Raw genomic sequence first — 15,860 nt, 5'->3', positions numbered from 1 at the left:
TCTAGTTCAATTCCAGTTCAAGCGAGATTTTTAAAAAGTCAAATTGATCATTTGACGCTATAGAAGTAGCAAATTTTCAACTAATTGTGTGATACTGGGCCCCTGTTTGCACATACAGTCATGTGCCACATAAGATGTTTTGGTCAACAATGGTCGGGCGCGGTGGCTCACGCCTGTAATCCCAGCACTTTGGGAGGCCAGGGCGGGTGGATCACCTGAGGTCAGGAGTTTGAGACCAGCCTGGCCAACATGGTGAAACCCCATCTCTACTAAAAATACAAAAATTAGCCAGGCGTGGTGGCAGGCGCCTGTAATCTCAGCTATTCGGGGGGCCGAGGCAGGAGAATTGCTTGAATCCGGGAGGAGGAGGTTGCAGTGAACCGAGATAGCGCCATTGCACTCCAGCCCGGGGGACAAGAGCGAGATTTTATCTCAAAAAAAAAAAAAAAAAAAGATATTTTGGTCAACAATTGACCACATATACAATGGTGGTCCTATAAGATTATAATGGAGCTGAAAAATTACTATCACCTAGTGATGTCATAGCTGTCAAGATATAATGAAATTAATTTTTAAAAAATAAATTTAGTGGGCCGGGCACGGTGGCTCGGGCCTGTAATCTCAGAACTTTGGGAGGCTGAGCGGGGTGGATCGCCTGAGCTCAGGAGTTCGAAACCATCCTGGGCAACATGGTGAAACCCCATCTCTACTAAAATACAAAAAATGAGCTGGACAAAATGGCACATGCCTGTAGTCCCAGCTACTCAGGAGGCTGAGGCACAAGAAACGCTTGAGCCCAGGACGCAGAGGTTGCAGACAGCCAAGATCACGTCACTGCACTCTAGCTTGGGCTATAGAGTGAGACTCTACCTCAAAAACATGGTGAAACCCTGTCTCTACTAAAAATACAAAAATTAGCCAGGCGTAGTGGCAGGCGCCTGTAATCCCAGCTAGTCGGGGGGCCGAGGCAGGAGAATTGCTTGAATCCGGGAGGAGGAGGTTGCAGTGAGCCGAGATAGCGCCATTGCACTCCAGCCCGGGGGACAAGAGCAAGACTTTGTCTCAAAAAAAAAAAAAAAAAAAGATATTTTGGTCAACAATAGACCACATATACAATGGTGGTCCTATAAGATTATAATGGAGCTGAAAAATTACTATCATCTAGTGATGTCATAGCTGTCAAGATATAATGAAATTAATTTTTAAAAAATAAATTTAGTGGGCCAGGCGCGGTGGCTCGGGCCTGTAATCTCAGAACTTTGGGAGGCTGAGCAGGGCGGATCACCTGAGCTCAGGAGTTCGAAACCACCCTGGGCAACATGGTGAAACCCCATCTCTACTAAAATATAAAAAATGAGCTGGACATAATGGCACATGCCTGTAGTCCCAGCTACTCAGGAGGCTGAGGCACAAGAAACGCTTGAGCCTGGGACGTAGAGGTTGCAGACAGCCAAGATCACGTCACTGCACTCCAGCTTGGGCTACAGAGTGAGACTCTATCTCAAAAACATGGCGAAACCCTGTCTCTACTAAAAATACAAAAATTCGCCAGGCGTGGTGGCACACCCCTGTAATCCCAGCTACTCAGGAGGCTGAGGCAGGAGAATCGTTTGAACCCGGGAGGTGGAGGTTGCAGTGAGCCGAGATTTCACCATTGCACTCCAGCCTGGGCAATGAGAGTGAATCTCTGTCTTAAAAACATAAATAAAACTTTAAAAATAAATAAATTTAGTGTAGACTAAGTGTACAATGGCTTTTGTTTTGTTTGGTTTTGTTTTTTGTTTTTTTGTTTTTTTTCGAGATGGAGTTTTGCCCTGTCATCCAGGCTGGAGTGCAGCGGCATGATCTCGGCTCACTGCAACCTCCGCCTCCCGGGTTCAAGTGATTCTCCTGCCTCAGCCTCCTGAGTAGCTGGGATTACAGGTGCCTGCCACCATGACTGGCTAATTTTTGTATTTTTAGTAGAGATGGGGATTCACCATGTTGGCCAGGCTGGTCTCAAACTCCTGACCTCAGGTGATCCACCCGCCCTGGCCTCCCAAAGTGCTGGGATTACAGCCGTGAGCCACTGCGCCTGGCCAGTGTACAGTGTGTATTAAGTTTACAGCAGTGGATAATAATGACCTGGGCCTTCTCATTCACCCACCACTCACTCCTGACTCATCCAGAGCAACTTCCAGTCCTACAAGCTCCATTCATGGTAAGTGCCCTATACAGGCATACCATTTTTATCTTTTACACGTATTTTTATTGTATCTTTTCAACATTTAGATACACAAATACTTACCACTGTATTACAATTGCCTACGGTATTCAGTATAGTAATAAGTTGTACAAGTCTGTAGCCCAGGAACAGCTATACCATACAGCCTACGTGTGTAGTAGATTATATACCATCTATATTACTATAAATATACTCTATGATGTTTGCACAAAGATGAAATAATCTAACGACACATTTATCAGAACATAGTCCTGTCATTAAGCAACATATGACTACATTTGCTTTCCACTTCCAAAGATGCCACTGTACTCCAGCCTGGGTGAGAGAGTAAAATCCTGTCTCTAAGAAAAAAAAATTATTGTTATGTATATGAGTTATCAGTGATCATTTGATAATAGCAATTTACCCAAAAATGCAGATTATGACAGCCTCCATTTAGGAAGCTCCAACTCAAAACTAAATCTTGGCATACCACTACCCCTTCCTGTCTGGGGCCATCTCCAATATCACTTAGTCATGCAAAGTACACAAACTGCTCTACTACTGGGAGAGGTATTTTAGGTACAATCCAGATTATATGACTCCTTTATTAACTCCTCTGAAAATTTAGTTCCTCTGAAACAAAGTCAACATTTTTAAGTCCACACATTCACAAACACCCCAGATCTTACCAAATTCTGTAATATAAGATGGTGTTCATTGTGCTACATAGTTCCTAACAATATTCTCATAAAATTGCAAACAAGAGCAGTTATGCCATACTTCTCTTGAAAATTGAAACATTAAGGAAGTGCTAAATCAGTGATCACTAGTTTCTCTTTCTATGCTCTGTAGCTATCTAAATGACCTTTTGACCCCCTTCCCTTCCCATCCCTCACTAAAACCCAAACACTAACTTCTCTCTGACCTCCACCCCCTGCAAAACAGAAAAGAAACTAGTATGTTATTTACACTTTTTGATTGACTGACTAGTTACACTTAAGTTCCTTTTGTTGTTGTTGTTGTTGTTGAGACAGAGTTTCACTCTGTCACCCAGGCTGGAGTGCAGTGGTTCAGTCACTGCTCACTGCAGCCTTGACTTCCCAGCCTCAAGCAATCCTCTTGCCTCAGCCTCCCAAGTAGCTGGGACAATGGGTGTGTACCACTGCACTCTGCTAATTTTTTTTTTTTTTATTTTTAGTAGAGATGAGGTATCATTCTGTTGCCCAGGCTGGTCTCCAACTTCTGCGCTCAAGTAATCCTTCCCCCTCAACCTCCCAAAGTGCTAGGATTACAGGCATGAGCCACCACACCTGGCCCACTTTAGTTCTAGTAAGTTTTAACAGTATGTTAATTCAAGCAATATTTACATTTTAAGCCATTTTATCCCTTATTGCGTAATGAAAGGCCAATTGCTTCTCCATTAAAGAATTCTGACCTTCAATTTAACTTCAGTAAGCAAGTGAGAAAATATTTTGGAAACAAGGAAGAACTTGCAACTACACTTTGTATTCCTAGCCTTGGGGAGTCATGAACCACATTAGAATAGCTGAGAGGAGCTGGGCGCGGTAGCTCACGCCTGTAATCCCAGCACTTTGGGAGGCCGAGGCAAGCAGATCATGAGGTCAGGAGATCGAGATCATCCTGGTTAACATGGTGAAACCCCGTCTCTACTAAAAACACAAAAAATTAGCTGGGCATGGTGGCAGGTGCCAGTGGTCCCAGCTACTCAGGAGGCTGAGGCAGGAGAATCTCTTGAACCCGGGAGGAAGAGGTTGCGATGAGCCAAGATCTCGCCACTGGATTCCAGGCTGGGCGACAGAGCGAGACTCTGTCTCAAAAAACAACAACAACAAAAAAGAATAGCTGAGAGGCTATAAAGAAAGAACCCAAAGGATCATTTGCTCATTTACTCACTCATTCGTGCATTCAGTAAACATTTACCAAGGGTCTACCACATGCCAGGTATTGTAAAAGGCAGAGAGAATTATAAGATATGGTCTTTATCCTGAAGTAGTTTGCAAGGAGGAGTCGCAAACAGATTAAAAATATTTAAAGCCCAAAAGTGAGTAGCGCTCTGACAAGTAGAAAACACTGAAAAAGAACAAGAGAAGTGGGATTCACTCCCCCTGGGAAGAGTCAGAGTAGGTTTCATAAGGACAGACCTGTGAGCTCAGCTCGAAGGAATGTGACATGTTGAAAGGCAAAGAAAGGGTTGAAATGGGTTTCCCAAACTTTCAGCCAAATATGAAAGGAGACAGGAGGAGGGGAATGGGTTACCTTTCTTTGCACAGAGGGAATTTAAGGCCAGAGAAGCTAATGGCAAGCCCAGTGTCCACTGCAGCCACAAAGAAAAAGGGCCCCTTCCTCTTATCTGTAGTCACACAGAGAAGACAGTTGATGACAAGACTTGCCAAGATGCCCTTAGCCACTTTAGGGGAGGACAGGTGCAAACATTTTCATATAACTCCATGCTCAGCCTACACTCTTTAAAAAGTTATGTTTGTATCAGGATATATCATTGGAACATAAATTTTATCCACATACTTTAAAATAGTTACAATTTGGTTTTGCCCTGTTTTTGGCCTAAGAATTGCAAAGCCTTTGTTGGTGTTCAATTTAGGATAACAAAGGTTTGTAATCAAACAATGTCCTTGTCTCAAAATAGCTTCCTTCTAGCCAGGGAAGTATTAGAGGGGGTCTTGCCTAGCTACAGCAGATAAAGGCTTATTCCTGGAAGCTTGCTGAAGGCAGAGAAGTTCCTATTCCATCCTCCCCAAATTCTAGCAAAGCCAGGTGTGCCTCTACAATACCCAGTGCTGACCTCTTTTGCACAATTTCTTGGCCTAAGCAACTTTCTTAGGTCTTTAACCCTCCCTTGCCCCAAAATGTGCAGATGAATAAGTTGTCATAAAGCATATTTGATGCTATTTTAGTCAGTGTCTAATATTTTTGTATCACACCCGTATTTCTTAGAGTTCTAAAATATAGCCCTCAAGGCTGGGCACTGTGGCTCACGCCTGTAATCCTAGCACTTTGGGACGCCAAGGTGGATGGATCACCTGAGGTCAGGAGTTCAAGACCAGCCTGGCTGACATGGCAAAACCCTCTCTCTACTAAAAATACAAAAATTGGCCAGGCATGGTGGCACACGCCTGTAATCCCAGCTACTTGGGAGGCTGAGGCAGGATAATCACTTGAACCCGGGAGGCAGAGGTTGCAGTGAGCCAAGATCACACCACTGCATTCCAGCCTGGGCAACAAGAGTAAAACTCCGTCACAAAAAACAAAAACAAACAAAAAAAATAGCCCTCAAACCCCTACATTATTCCAAACTCTGATAATGTAACAATGAATATCCATTCTTTATTCTTTTTAAAAATATATTCATTCTTTCAACAGCACTTATCCAACAGTGAGGCAACGGGTTAGTTATCCCCTCAATGCCCATTGTCTCCTTCTTCCACTTTAGCTGGGCTCATGGCCATCCACCCACAGATGGTATTTCCTAGTATCCTAGGTGTGGCCACATGACTACATTTACCAGAATGGAATGTCAGTGAAATCTCCAACTATATTGTAAATTCCTGATGATCAGAAACCCTGTCTAACATATATTTTATTTCCAATAGTACCCATCCAGTATTATGTTAATAAATGTTTGTTGATCTAGCTTTTTATCTTGACTAATGTTTCATCTATACTATATATTTTGGATCAGAAATAAATTTTGTGATTCTAGAAATATGAAAAAGAATAGAATGTAAATGGAAGTAATGTGTACAACTTACAAGTCATTTACTTCACAGGAAATTGCTTGCTGTCCATTTTTGCTCTACTCCTCTTCCTAAAAACTGAAATAGGGATGTGGAGCTGACACAGCTTCAACCATGTAGAAAAGACTAGGGAATGTCAGAGCAGTACAGTGAAAGAAAGATTCTGAATGACTTCGCATGCTGAGGTACCCCACCAGTGTAGACGCTTACATTCCTCTAACATGTTACATGCAAGAGAATTAAACTTCAGCCATATTTAAGCCACTTAATATTTTGGTTTCTTTGTCACAGTAGCTTAGCTGGACCCTAGTTAATATAAACATTTATTCAATGTCTTTTGAGCATTTACTATGTGACAAGAACTGTCTTCTGGGTAAACATAAAGTGGTGAATAAGCGGAAAAACTCCCAGGACACAGGTTGCTTATAGTCTAGAACAGGGGTGTCCAATCTTTTGGCTTCCCGGGGTCACACTGGAAGAAGAATTGTCTTGGGCCACACATAAAATACACTAACGATACCTGATGGGCTAAAAATATATATCGCGAAAAAAATCTCATAATGTTTTAAGAAAGTTTATAAATTTGTATTGGGCCACTTTCAAAGCCATCCTGTGCCACATGCAGCCCATAGGCCATGGGTTGGACAAGCTTGCTCTAGAAAGTGATACTAACAAAAAATGTAAAACTAAATTTTCAAACTGTGCTAAGTATGAAAGGGAAACAAAGAGAATGCTGAAGTAGAATATAACAGAGAAGGATACATTCTGAGTGGAATAGTCCACTAAGGCCTCCCTGAGGAAGCATCATTTAGCTAAGGCCTCAAGGTCATAGAAAGAAATGGAGAGAGAGAGTCCATTCTAGTATGCAAAGACCTAAGGCAAGAAAGAGCTTGGCTCTTTGAATCAAGCTCAACCACTCACCTAACACAATTATAGATGCTCAGTCAGGGTCTCCACAGATGCCTTCATGCCATTCTCAAATAAAGAAAGAAACTAGAGAGAGAGAAGAGAAGAAAGAGGAAAGGTAAGAAAAAAAAAAGAAATTTCTAGTCAATCAAACCAGTTAGGGAAAAGAGTAGAGAGTGTTATTAAGAATGAGCACTTGGGAGTCAGGCAGCCGAGTTTAAAAGTGGACTTTGAGGCCGGGTGCGGTGGCTCACGCTTGTAATCCCAGCACTTTGGGAGGCCGAGGCGGGCGGATCACGAGGTCAGGAGATCGAGACCATGGCGAAACCCCGTCTCTACTAAAAATACACAAAAAAATTAGCCGGGCATGGTGGCGGGCGCCTGTAGTCCCAGCTACTCGGAGAGGCTGAGGCAGGAGAATGGCGTGAACCCGGGAGGTGGAGCTTGCAGTGAGCCGAGATTGCGCCACTGCACTCCAGCCTGGGCGACAGAGCGAGCCTCCGTTTCAAAAAAAAAAAAAAAAAAAAAAAGTGGACTTTGACATTTCACAGTTGGGTGACCTCTCATCTTCAGTTTCCTCTTCTGTAAAATGTGGGTTATAATGGCACCTACACCTCATAAGGTTGTGAAGAGGATTTAAATGGGTCAATCCATGTGAAGTATTTAGCACAGTGCCCGGCACAATGTAAGTGATCAACAAGTGTCAACTACTGCTATACATATAGGAGCTTCAGAAGAATAAATACTCAAGCTGATATGATAGGAAGGCTGTAAAATAAAATAGAAAATAAATTATGCTCTCCAACTCAATTAGATAAATTTGTGTTTTCTTGGTGGGTAAAGAAAAGGGCCATCATTTACTCTTTTTATATATTTGTACAGGTTTAACAAGGCAAGAGACTATGCATTAAAATAAACCAAAGCTAGGCAAAGAGAAAAAATGGAATATGAAGAAGCTGGCTTCTGGTCCACCTTCTGTAAATACTTACTAAATCATATAGTCCAATTTTCCTCCCACAACTCCAGACCACAGTCCACGGCCCCCCAAAATTTCAAAGCTCAATTATTTGGTATATTATAAGGTACACATATCAGGTTTCTTAGTTGTAAGCAACAGCAACTGACTATGGGTGTTTTCATTGGAAGAGGAACAGATGGGTAGCTCAGAACATTGCTACAACGACTGGGAATCAAGCTTGAAAAATGAAAAGCGTGGCAGTCAGATCCAGGGCTAACTGTTACCACAAAGCCAGGCTGGTGAGTAGACAACTGCTTCTGCCCCAAACCTCATGCTGTCACCTGCACTGTCAAGCCACTAGACTTGGTCACTACTGGATGCCATCTTTAGCTCCTTTATCATGGCTGTGCTAGAAATAGGTGACTCTGCTGAGAAAGTGAGGATATGGACTTCTCAGACTTATAATGAAAAATTCTCTAAATATAAAAGGTTCAGACGGTAGTAAACCCCATCAAAAAAGAAAAAAGAAGCCGGGGGCAGTGGCTCACGCCTGTAATCCCAGCACTTTGGGAGGCCAAGGTGGGTGGATTGCCTGAGATCAGGAGTTTAAGACCAGCCTGGCCAACATGGTGAAACCCCATCTCTACTAAAAATACAAAAATTGGTCAACCGTGGTGGTGGACTTCTGTAATCCCAGCTACTCGGGAGGCTGAGACAGGAGAATCACTTGAACCTAGGCAGCAGAGGTTGCAGTGAGCCGAGATCACGCCATTGCACTCCAGCCTGGATGATGAGAAACTCCATCTCAAAAAAATAAAAATGAACTTTATTCTATGTGTGTATATAGTCATATATGTTTTATTGTACAAAACTAAGATCATATTGTATACACAAGTTTAGTATTACATATCTGAGATGCTTGGGACAAAAGTGTTTCAGATTTCAGAGTTTTTTGGATTTTGGAACATTTGCATATGCCTAACGAGATATCTTGGGGATGGAACCCGAGTCTAAACATGAAATTCATTTATGTTTCATATACATATTATACACATAAGCCTAAAGGTAATTTTGTGCAATATTTTAAATAACTTTTGCATGAAACAAAGTTTTTGTTAAGTACTTACATGTGGAATTTTCCACTTGTGGTGCCATGTTGACACAAAAAGTTCAAGATTTGGGAGTATTTCAGATTTTGGATTTTTGGATTTGGGATGCTCCATCTGTATAGATTTTAACAACCTAACACCAGGCTTCTAAAATATAAATGTATTTTAAATATGAAGTTAAATTTAGGATTAGTTTTAATTACATTTCTACTTTTGCAGTCCTAAAATATGAGATTTCAACATGTGATAACTGAATTAAATGCATGGGCTGCAAATTCCAATTTTGCTAATCACTCACTGTGTAATGGTGAGAAACTTACAGAACTTCCCTGAGTCTCAGTTTCTCCATGTATAAATGGGAATAATAAAACTCATATAATAAGGTTGCTGTGAGGAAAAACAAGATAATTCATACAAAACCCTTAGCTCAGCATCTAGTGCCAAAAAAAGTCTTCAATAAATGTTAACATAAAAATATAAGTTGTCATAATTTTCTGAAGTCTAGATTTTTCTCATAGAAAGAGTACTTTTTTTTTTTTTTTTTTGAGACAGGGTCTCACTCTGTTGCCCAGGCTGGAGTGCAGTGGCACAATCACAGCTCACTGCAGCCTTGATCACCAGGCTCAGGTGATTCTCCCACCTAACCCTCCTGGGTAGCTGGGACTACAGGCATGTGCCACCACATCCAGCTAATTTTCTGTATTTTTTGTAGAGACAGGGTTTCTCATGTTGCCCAAACTGGTCTCGAACTCCTGAGGTCAAGTGATCCTCCTGCCTTGGCCTCCCAAAGTGCTGTGATTATAGGCGCGAGCCACCATGCCCCGAACAGGAAAGAGTATATTTTATGTAAGATAATGAACTGCAAGTAAAGTCTTTATGGTTCATCCATGAAGCCAGAATGCCCTCAATTTCCAAGGTTCTTGAATCAAACAATTGGCTAGGGAGCTAACATGCCATATGAGCAGCTTGGGCAGGGCAATTATAAAGCTTGCCCTCTTGATTTTTTTGTCTGTCTCATCTGGCAAATCATGTAAGGAATCTGTGAAATGGAAGACATAAAATAGATCAACCAGTTTCTCTTTACCCATTGGGCAGGAGAGATCTAAGCTGTTACCCTTCCTATAGGGTTCATGAAAGTAAACAGGAAGGAAAAACCCTCTGGCCAAATATCTGTTTATTCAAACCTGCTTATTTTTAATAACTTTAAATTCTTCAATATTTAATGATAACTATAGTTAGTATGCTTAATATAGTAATTATTAATGTTATTAATATATCTAGCCTGGAATTAATTTTTGCTTGTTTTATTAAATACACACTTAGTACATATTAAAGATATAACTAATTTTTTTTCTCACCATTATTGCTGCTAACACCCTTCTGGGCCTCAGTTTCTTCACCTGTACGATGGAGAAGCCAGATTAGATTATTTTAAAATCTAATTTTTTGATAAATTTGATTCTGTGATTGTAGATATAATTAAATAATGTCAGTAATTTTTTTTTTTTTGAGAGGGAGTTTTGCTCTTGTTTCCCAGGGAGGAGTGCAATGGCACGGTCTCGGCTCAATGCAACCTCTGCCTCCCAGGTTCCAGCGATTCTCCTGCCTCAGCCTCCCGAGGAGCTGTAATTACAGGCACCTGCCATCACGTCCAGCTAATTTTTGTATTTTTAGTAGAGACAAGGATTCACCATGTTCGCCAAGCTGGTCTTGAACTTCTGACCTCAGGAAATCTGCCCGCCTCAGCCTCCCAAAGTGCTGGGATTAGAAGTGTGAACCACCGCTCCCGGCCAATGTCAGTAATTTCTAATGTTAATAATTATCCCAAGTCCTTGTTCACTTATGCAAGTTTGAAAAAAAAGCGGGAGGGGAGGTTGGGTGCAGTGGCTCATGCCTGTAATCCCAGCACTTTGGGAGGCCAAGGCGGGCGGATCACTTGAGGTCAGGAGTTTGAGACCAGCCTGGCCAATATGGTGAAACCCCATCTCTACTAAAAATACAAAAATTAGCCGGGCGTGGTGGCAGGTGCCTGTAATCCCAGCTACTCGGGAGGCTGAGGCAGGAGAATCGCTAGAACCCGGGAGGCAGAGGTTGCAATGAGCCGAGAACGCGCCACTGCACTCCAGCCTGGGCGACAGAGCGAGACTCCGTCTCAAAGGAAAAAAAAAAGTGCTATTGTTAGGAGGGGGAAGGCGAAAGAGTGGGAAGCAGTACTTGGAAACGTTCTAGAAAGAAGTGAGACGAGACAAGGCGTTAAGGCATTCGACTCAGCAACTGGAGTAGCAGAAAGCATCTGATCTGAGAAGCAAGGCAAGGTTGCGTCCCTGAACATCCAATGTTCAGAAACCCGCACCGCTCCTGCTTAAAACAACTCAATTGAACTAGGAGGAGAATGAATATGTTACTTAATTAAGTACATTCTGAAGATATCTGGGGCAGGGGACGGACAGAGAATCAAATCTCCTTTCCCCTTTCAAATCTTAGAGACAACCGAGGGGCAAGGCCTCTGACCTGGGTTTCCTTCTCTGAGGAAGTGTTGGGTCTCGAGGCCCTCTTCGGGAGAGTCAGGTGGCGGCCCGGGGCAGCTCAGACCGCGCCTCAGGAGCGCTCGAAGCTGGGCGACGCTTGCAGAAAGAAACGCGAGGCCTCATTGTCCCCCGAGACAAAGCAGAGCTCTTCGCAGCCTCGGGGACCTGTCCGGACTCACTTTCCCTTCCCTCCGAAACCACCCACCGGCGCGGGCCGGGAAACGCTCAGGCCCAAGCTGGGCCCTGAGCGCGAACCAGGGAAGAGCCCGGATGCTGCTCCTTTCCCGCCCCGGACCGGCCCAGGTCCATCCAGAGGCACGAAGCTTGCAGGCCGGGGAAGGGCCGGGATGCTGCTCCCTTCGTGCTCTGCCTGGGGCCCAGGAAACAGGAGAAACGGAGCGGCAGCGTTAGGTCAAGAACTCAGAGGGTGAAGGCTGGGAAGCCAAGGAAGGAAAGCCGTCCTGACCTCGGCGTCGGGGCTCCTCTACAACCTCGCAGGGTCGCGAAGGTCCTGCGGCATCTCCTCTCGCAGTTGCCGCCGCCTAGCCAGCCGGGGGCAGGCGCTGGTGCCCCCCGCCCGCTCCCCGCGGCCCCAGCAGAGCCGGAGTTCCCGCGGCCGCCGCTGCCCTAGCGACTCGATCCCCCGAGCCGACCTCTTCCCAAGCCTTGGACAGCTGACCCCTGCGCATCCTAAAGGAAAGACCCCATTTGTTCCTCAGAATGGGAAAATTCCCTTGCATACTTTGCCAGAACCGTGTTGCTGATATTTCGGGGGTTGGGGGTTGGGGGTTGGGGGTACCATTTTAAATCGTGGCTTTCTGCATTCTTGTTATGGTTCTGTGGCGACTTAGAACGAAGTGGGTCATAAATCGTAAAAATGTCCAACGCGGCTAAAACGTGTCCCAGTTTGAAAAGAAAAGTCGCTCAATAATTTTTCTTTTATTTTCTGTTGCAAGCATTTGTGTTATTTTTTCCCAACCAATTAACCACACAAGCCTAAATGAAAATACAAAAAATCTGATTTCTATAGATTAGCCTTGTGACTAGACGTTTTACACCAACACGTTTTTAATACAAGAGTAAAATGTAATGGGCTGATTAAAAAATGGAGACACGTGTTTTAGTTGTGTTTGAACATGTTGCAAAAAGAGACATTGGTCTTTTCATTTATTTCCAGTAAACTCAAAATGCAGTCATTTAAGGATGTTTTGCAGGACATGATGTGGGTTTAGAGTTGCCTAAGGAGAAAAAAGCAAAGGTGTTTAGAGGCTAGCGCCTACTGAACATACTTGTTTAATTGATATTTTGTTTGTAGTTCTGCTATCAAAGGTCAGCTAGCTGTATTTGATGGCTGGTGCTGTTAAAAATAAGGCACTAAAACGCTGAGGATTCCAGCTCACCTCTTCAAACACTGACAACCATTGATGTCCTTTGGGCATCAGGTTCTGCTGAAATCAGTAGGACCCCATGAGGATGAGATGGAGGAGAATGTGGAAAGTTGTATTGCAAGGAGACTTTATGTTAATAGTTTGGGCGTGTGTGTGTGTGTGTGTGTGTGTGTGTGTGTGGTGTGTGTGTGTGTGTGTTAGGTACATGAGTGAGTCTTGGAAAAAATTAAGATATATGAGTCAGAACAATTTAGAAGGTATGCTGTGCCACAAACTAGCCAGAAAAAGCAAACACATTTTTAAAAGGTTCAGAGTTAGAACCCCTCCTGGAATGTCCCTTGCATCTTGAAGCCCGTTCTAGATGATACTTCTTGACAATTTAATGGAGGTCGAATTTGTGTGTAGGCAACTCCTCTTTCATTTATTCTTTCCCATCTAAGTTTAAAAACAAAACAGAAATATATGTGTGTGTATTGAATTTTACTTGCCCTACAGATTTTTATTTTTATATTTTAAGAACATATGTATTTAAAGGTAAGTAGCACATTTTATTATTCAAACAAGATGGCAGAAGCATTCAACTCAGAGGTTGTTTCAAAGATTTGGTATTCCTAATGGCCTCAAAGTCAAGGACTTGACTGAGTGGGTGGCCAGTAAAGCAGAAATGGAAAAATAAATCATATCTAGCCTGAAACAAATTGCATGGAATAAATCAGGGAGGGACAAAATTGAATCAGGATTTTAGAATTTAAAAGTGCACTGGACTCAGGTTCTAAGCTGCCCTGTTTTTTATTTAGAAAGTAAGAGTATGGATACTGACTGTGCTCTCAGTCAAACCAATCCACCTCTGGGTGCCTTTTTATGATCCATAGAGTGAGAGATTAGGGATGTAGATCCCATTCAATTCTGGTCATTTAGGCACAAGGAGTCCTAAGGCAGAATTTTTGTGTGTTCTCAGAAATGCAGGCACAACGGGGACTTATCTAAGGCAGAGGGTCACCAAAGTTGACCAGTGACTAGCTTATCCCAATAGTGGCATGCTAACTAACGTGTGTTCTTGTATGTACTGAAAAAGCCATAGCGTTTCTTTTACAGCCCCATCCAATATAAAGAAAGATGTTGTTCATGCACTAATTTCAATATTTTTAAGCAGAGGAGTTGCTTGTCTCTCAAAATAAATTAAAGCCTGAAATGCCTAGAGCTTCTACTTTAAGAATGATTATTCTTAAGGAGGAAACACAAACAGCAGTGACCATTTTTCACAGACGTGCTCAGCCATAAGGAAAGCTTAATAAATCCCTATTTAGTATGCATTTATGCAGTGATTACATGAACTTTGACCTCTGAAGAGCTGTAGCAATTAGCTTCAGTGTCTAGCATCTTCTACTCGCCATTCCCCACTGGCTTCTTTGTGTCTTCCTTTTTCATCTCTCAGTACTTCATGCATTAAGAAGGCGTAAAATTTAAAAGTTGACTTTCCACCTGAGGTATTTGCTTCTGCGCAAGCCAATTCTCCCTCCCCCCTTTCCCACTCAACAGCCATCTCGGATGGATATTGCGGCTCTGATTGTCAATATTACTCAAACACAAATGGATTTCAATTCAATCTTGCCCTGTACTTTCACAAAGATAAACTCTAATGGCCCAAAGAGCTTCATTTCATAGCTCGTGGCATCTGAAATAAATCAGATATCTTCTGTCAGACTAATTTAACATTTTAACAACATTTGATGTAATTTATTTAAAGTCAAATGAAACCTAATGGATTGGCAGAAAACTAGAGGAGGGGGCAGGAGAAGGGCAGCTGGAAGCTTCCAAAAAGAAAGAAAAAAGAAAAAAAGGAAGAAAAGAAAAGAACCAGGAGGGGAGAGGAAAGTGTTTTAAGTTTCTAGTAAACATTGTTTAGCAAAAGAATAATAGGAAAGTTGCCCCTTTCCCAAAGAGGGATGGAACTATAATTGTTGCCTTTAGCTGAGAGCTCAGATAAACTGCTGGGACTCATTCTAAAGCGACCCATCACTGCATTCATCTCTTCTTGAACTTTCGGTGAACCTGAGATTAAACAGGGGTGAGCAGCTAAGCAGTTTGTTGTTAGCAGCCTTTTCAACAACCCGTTCAGACTGAGTAAATATTGATCAGTTTGAATCTGATTGCCCCAGAGGAAAACACCACCGCATTTGAATAGCCTCCAAAAGTAAACTTTAAAGGGTGAAACCCAGAGCAGACTTCAGAGCCAAAGCAAGACCTCAACTCAGCCTAGTTTGGGAACACTCTGTATTGGGGGAGTACTGTGGATAAATGTAGAGGAAGTGAGGAAAAAAACATGAGAAAACTAGAATTTTCTATCGCAATTATCCCAGGTGCCTAATTGAGACCCTTGTTTCCTTTTTAAATGTATCAATAAAATGTTATTTTCAGTTTTCCCACTCTGTGTTGTTTCAGTTATCATTGCTGTCATTTTTCAAGTACCTAACTGTGCTCCTCAGAGACCAAAGCAGAGAGAGACCTTGAAATAGGATGTGTTAAGCGCCTTTGATTTAATCGATTGAGACAGCTAAAAAGATATAAATGTTTTCCTTGTTGAAAGGTATATTAATGTTTCCTAAATGCATTGCTTGTTAACTGATTTATTCTATGACCTAGAGAAAGCGAGAGATGGTTAGCCATAATTTATTGTTCTCTCTCTCTGCTACATTAAAACCAGCACCTTAAAGACTGGAATCTCTGGGATTCCAGCGGATCCAGCCCTGCTTTTAGATATTGAAATGGAGTCAATGGCATGCAAATGACACTTTAACACATTAAAGTATTTGGAAGCCAGCCATCTGTTTTGCTGTGTGGCCCTACACTAATAAACAAAAGATACAGTATAAGGCCAGGCAGGAAATGAAAGAAAGGGTTGACCGTCTTTGAAGTTCTTCTCCTTCCACTTGAGTCTTTTACAGGCAACCTCAGAACCCAGCAGCTGAGGGGAGGGCACCCGGTGCCCTTG

The sequence above is a fragment of the Symphalangus syndactylus genome, chromosome 9 (assembly GCF_028878055.3).
Source record: "Symphalangus syndactylus isolate Jambi chromosome 9, NHGRI_mSymSyn1-v2.1_pri, whole genome shotgun sequence".
Lineage (NCBI taxonomy): Eukaryota > Metazoa > Chordata > Mammalia > Primates > Hylobatidae > Symphalangus > Symphalangus syndactylus.
This window is presented reverse-complemented; position numbering follows the sequence as displayed.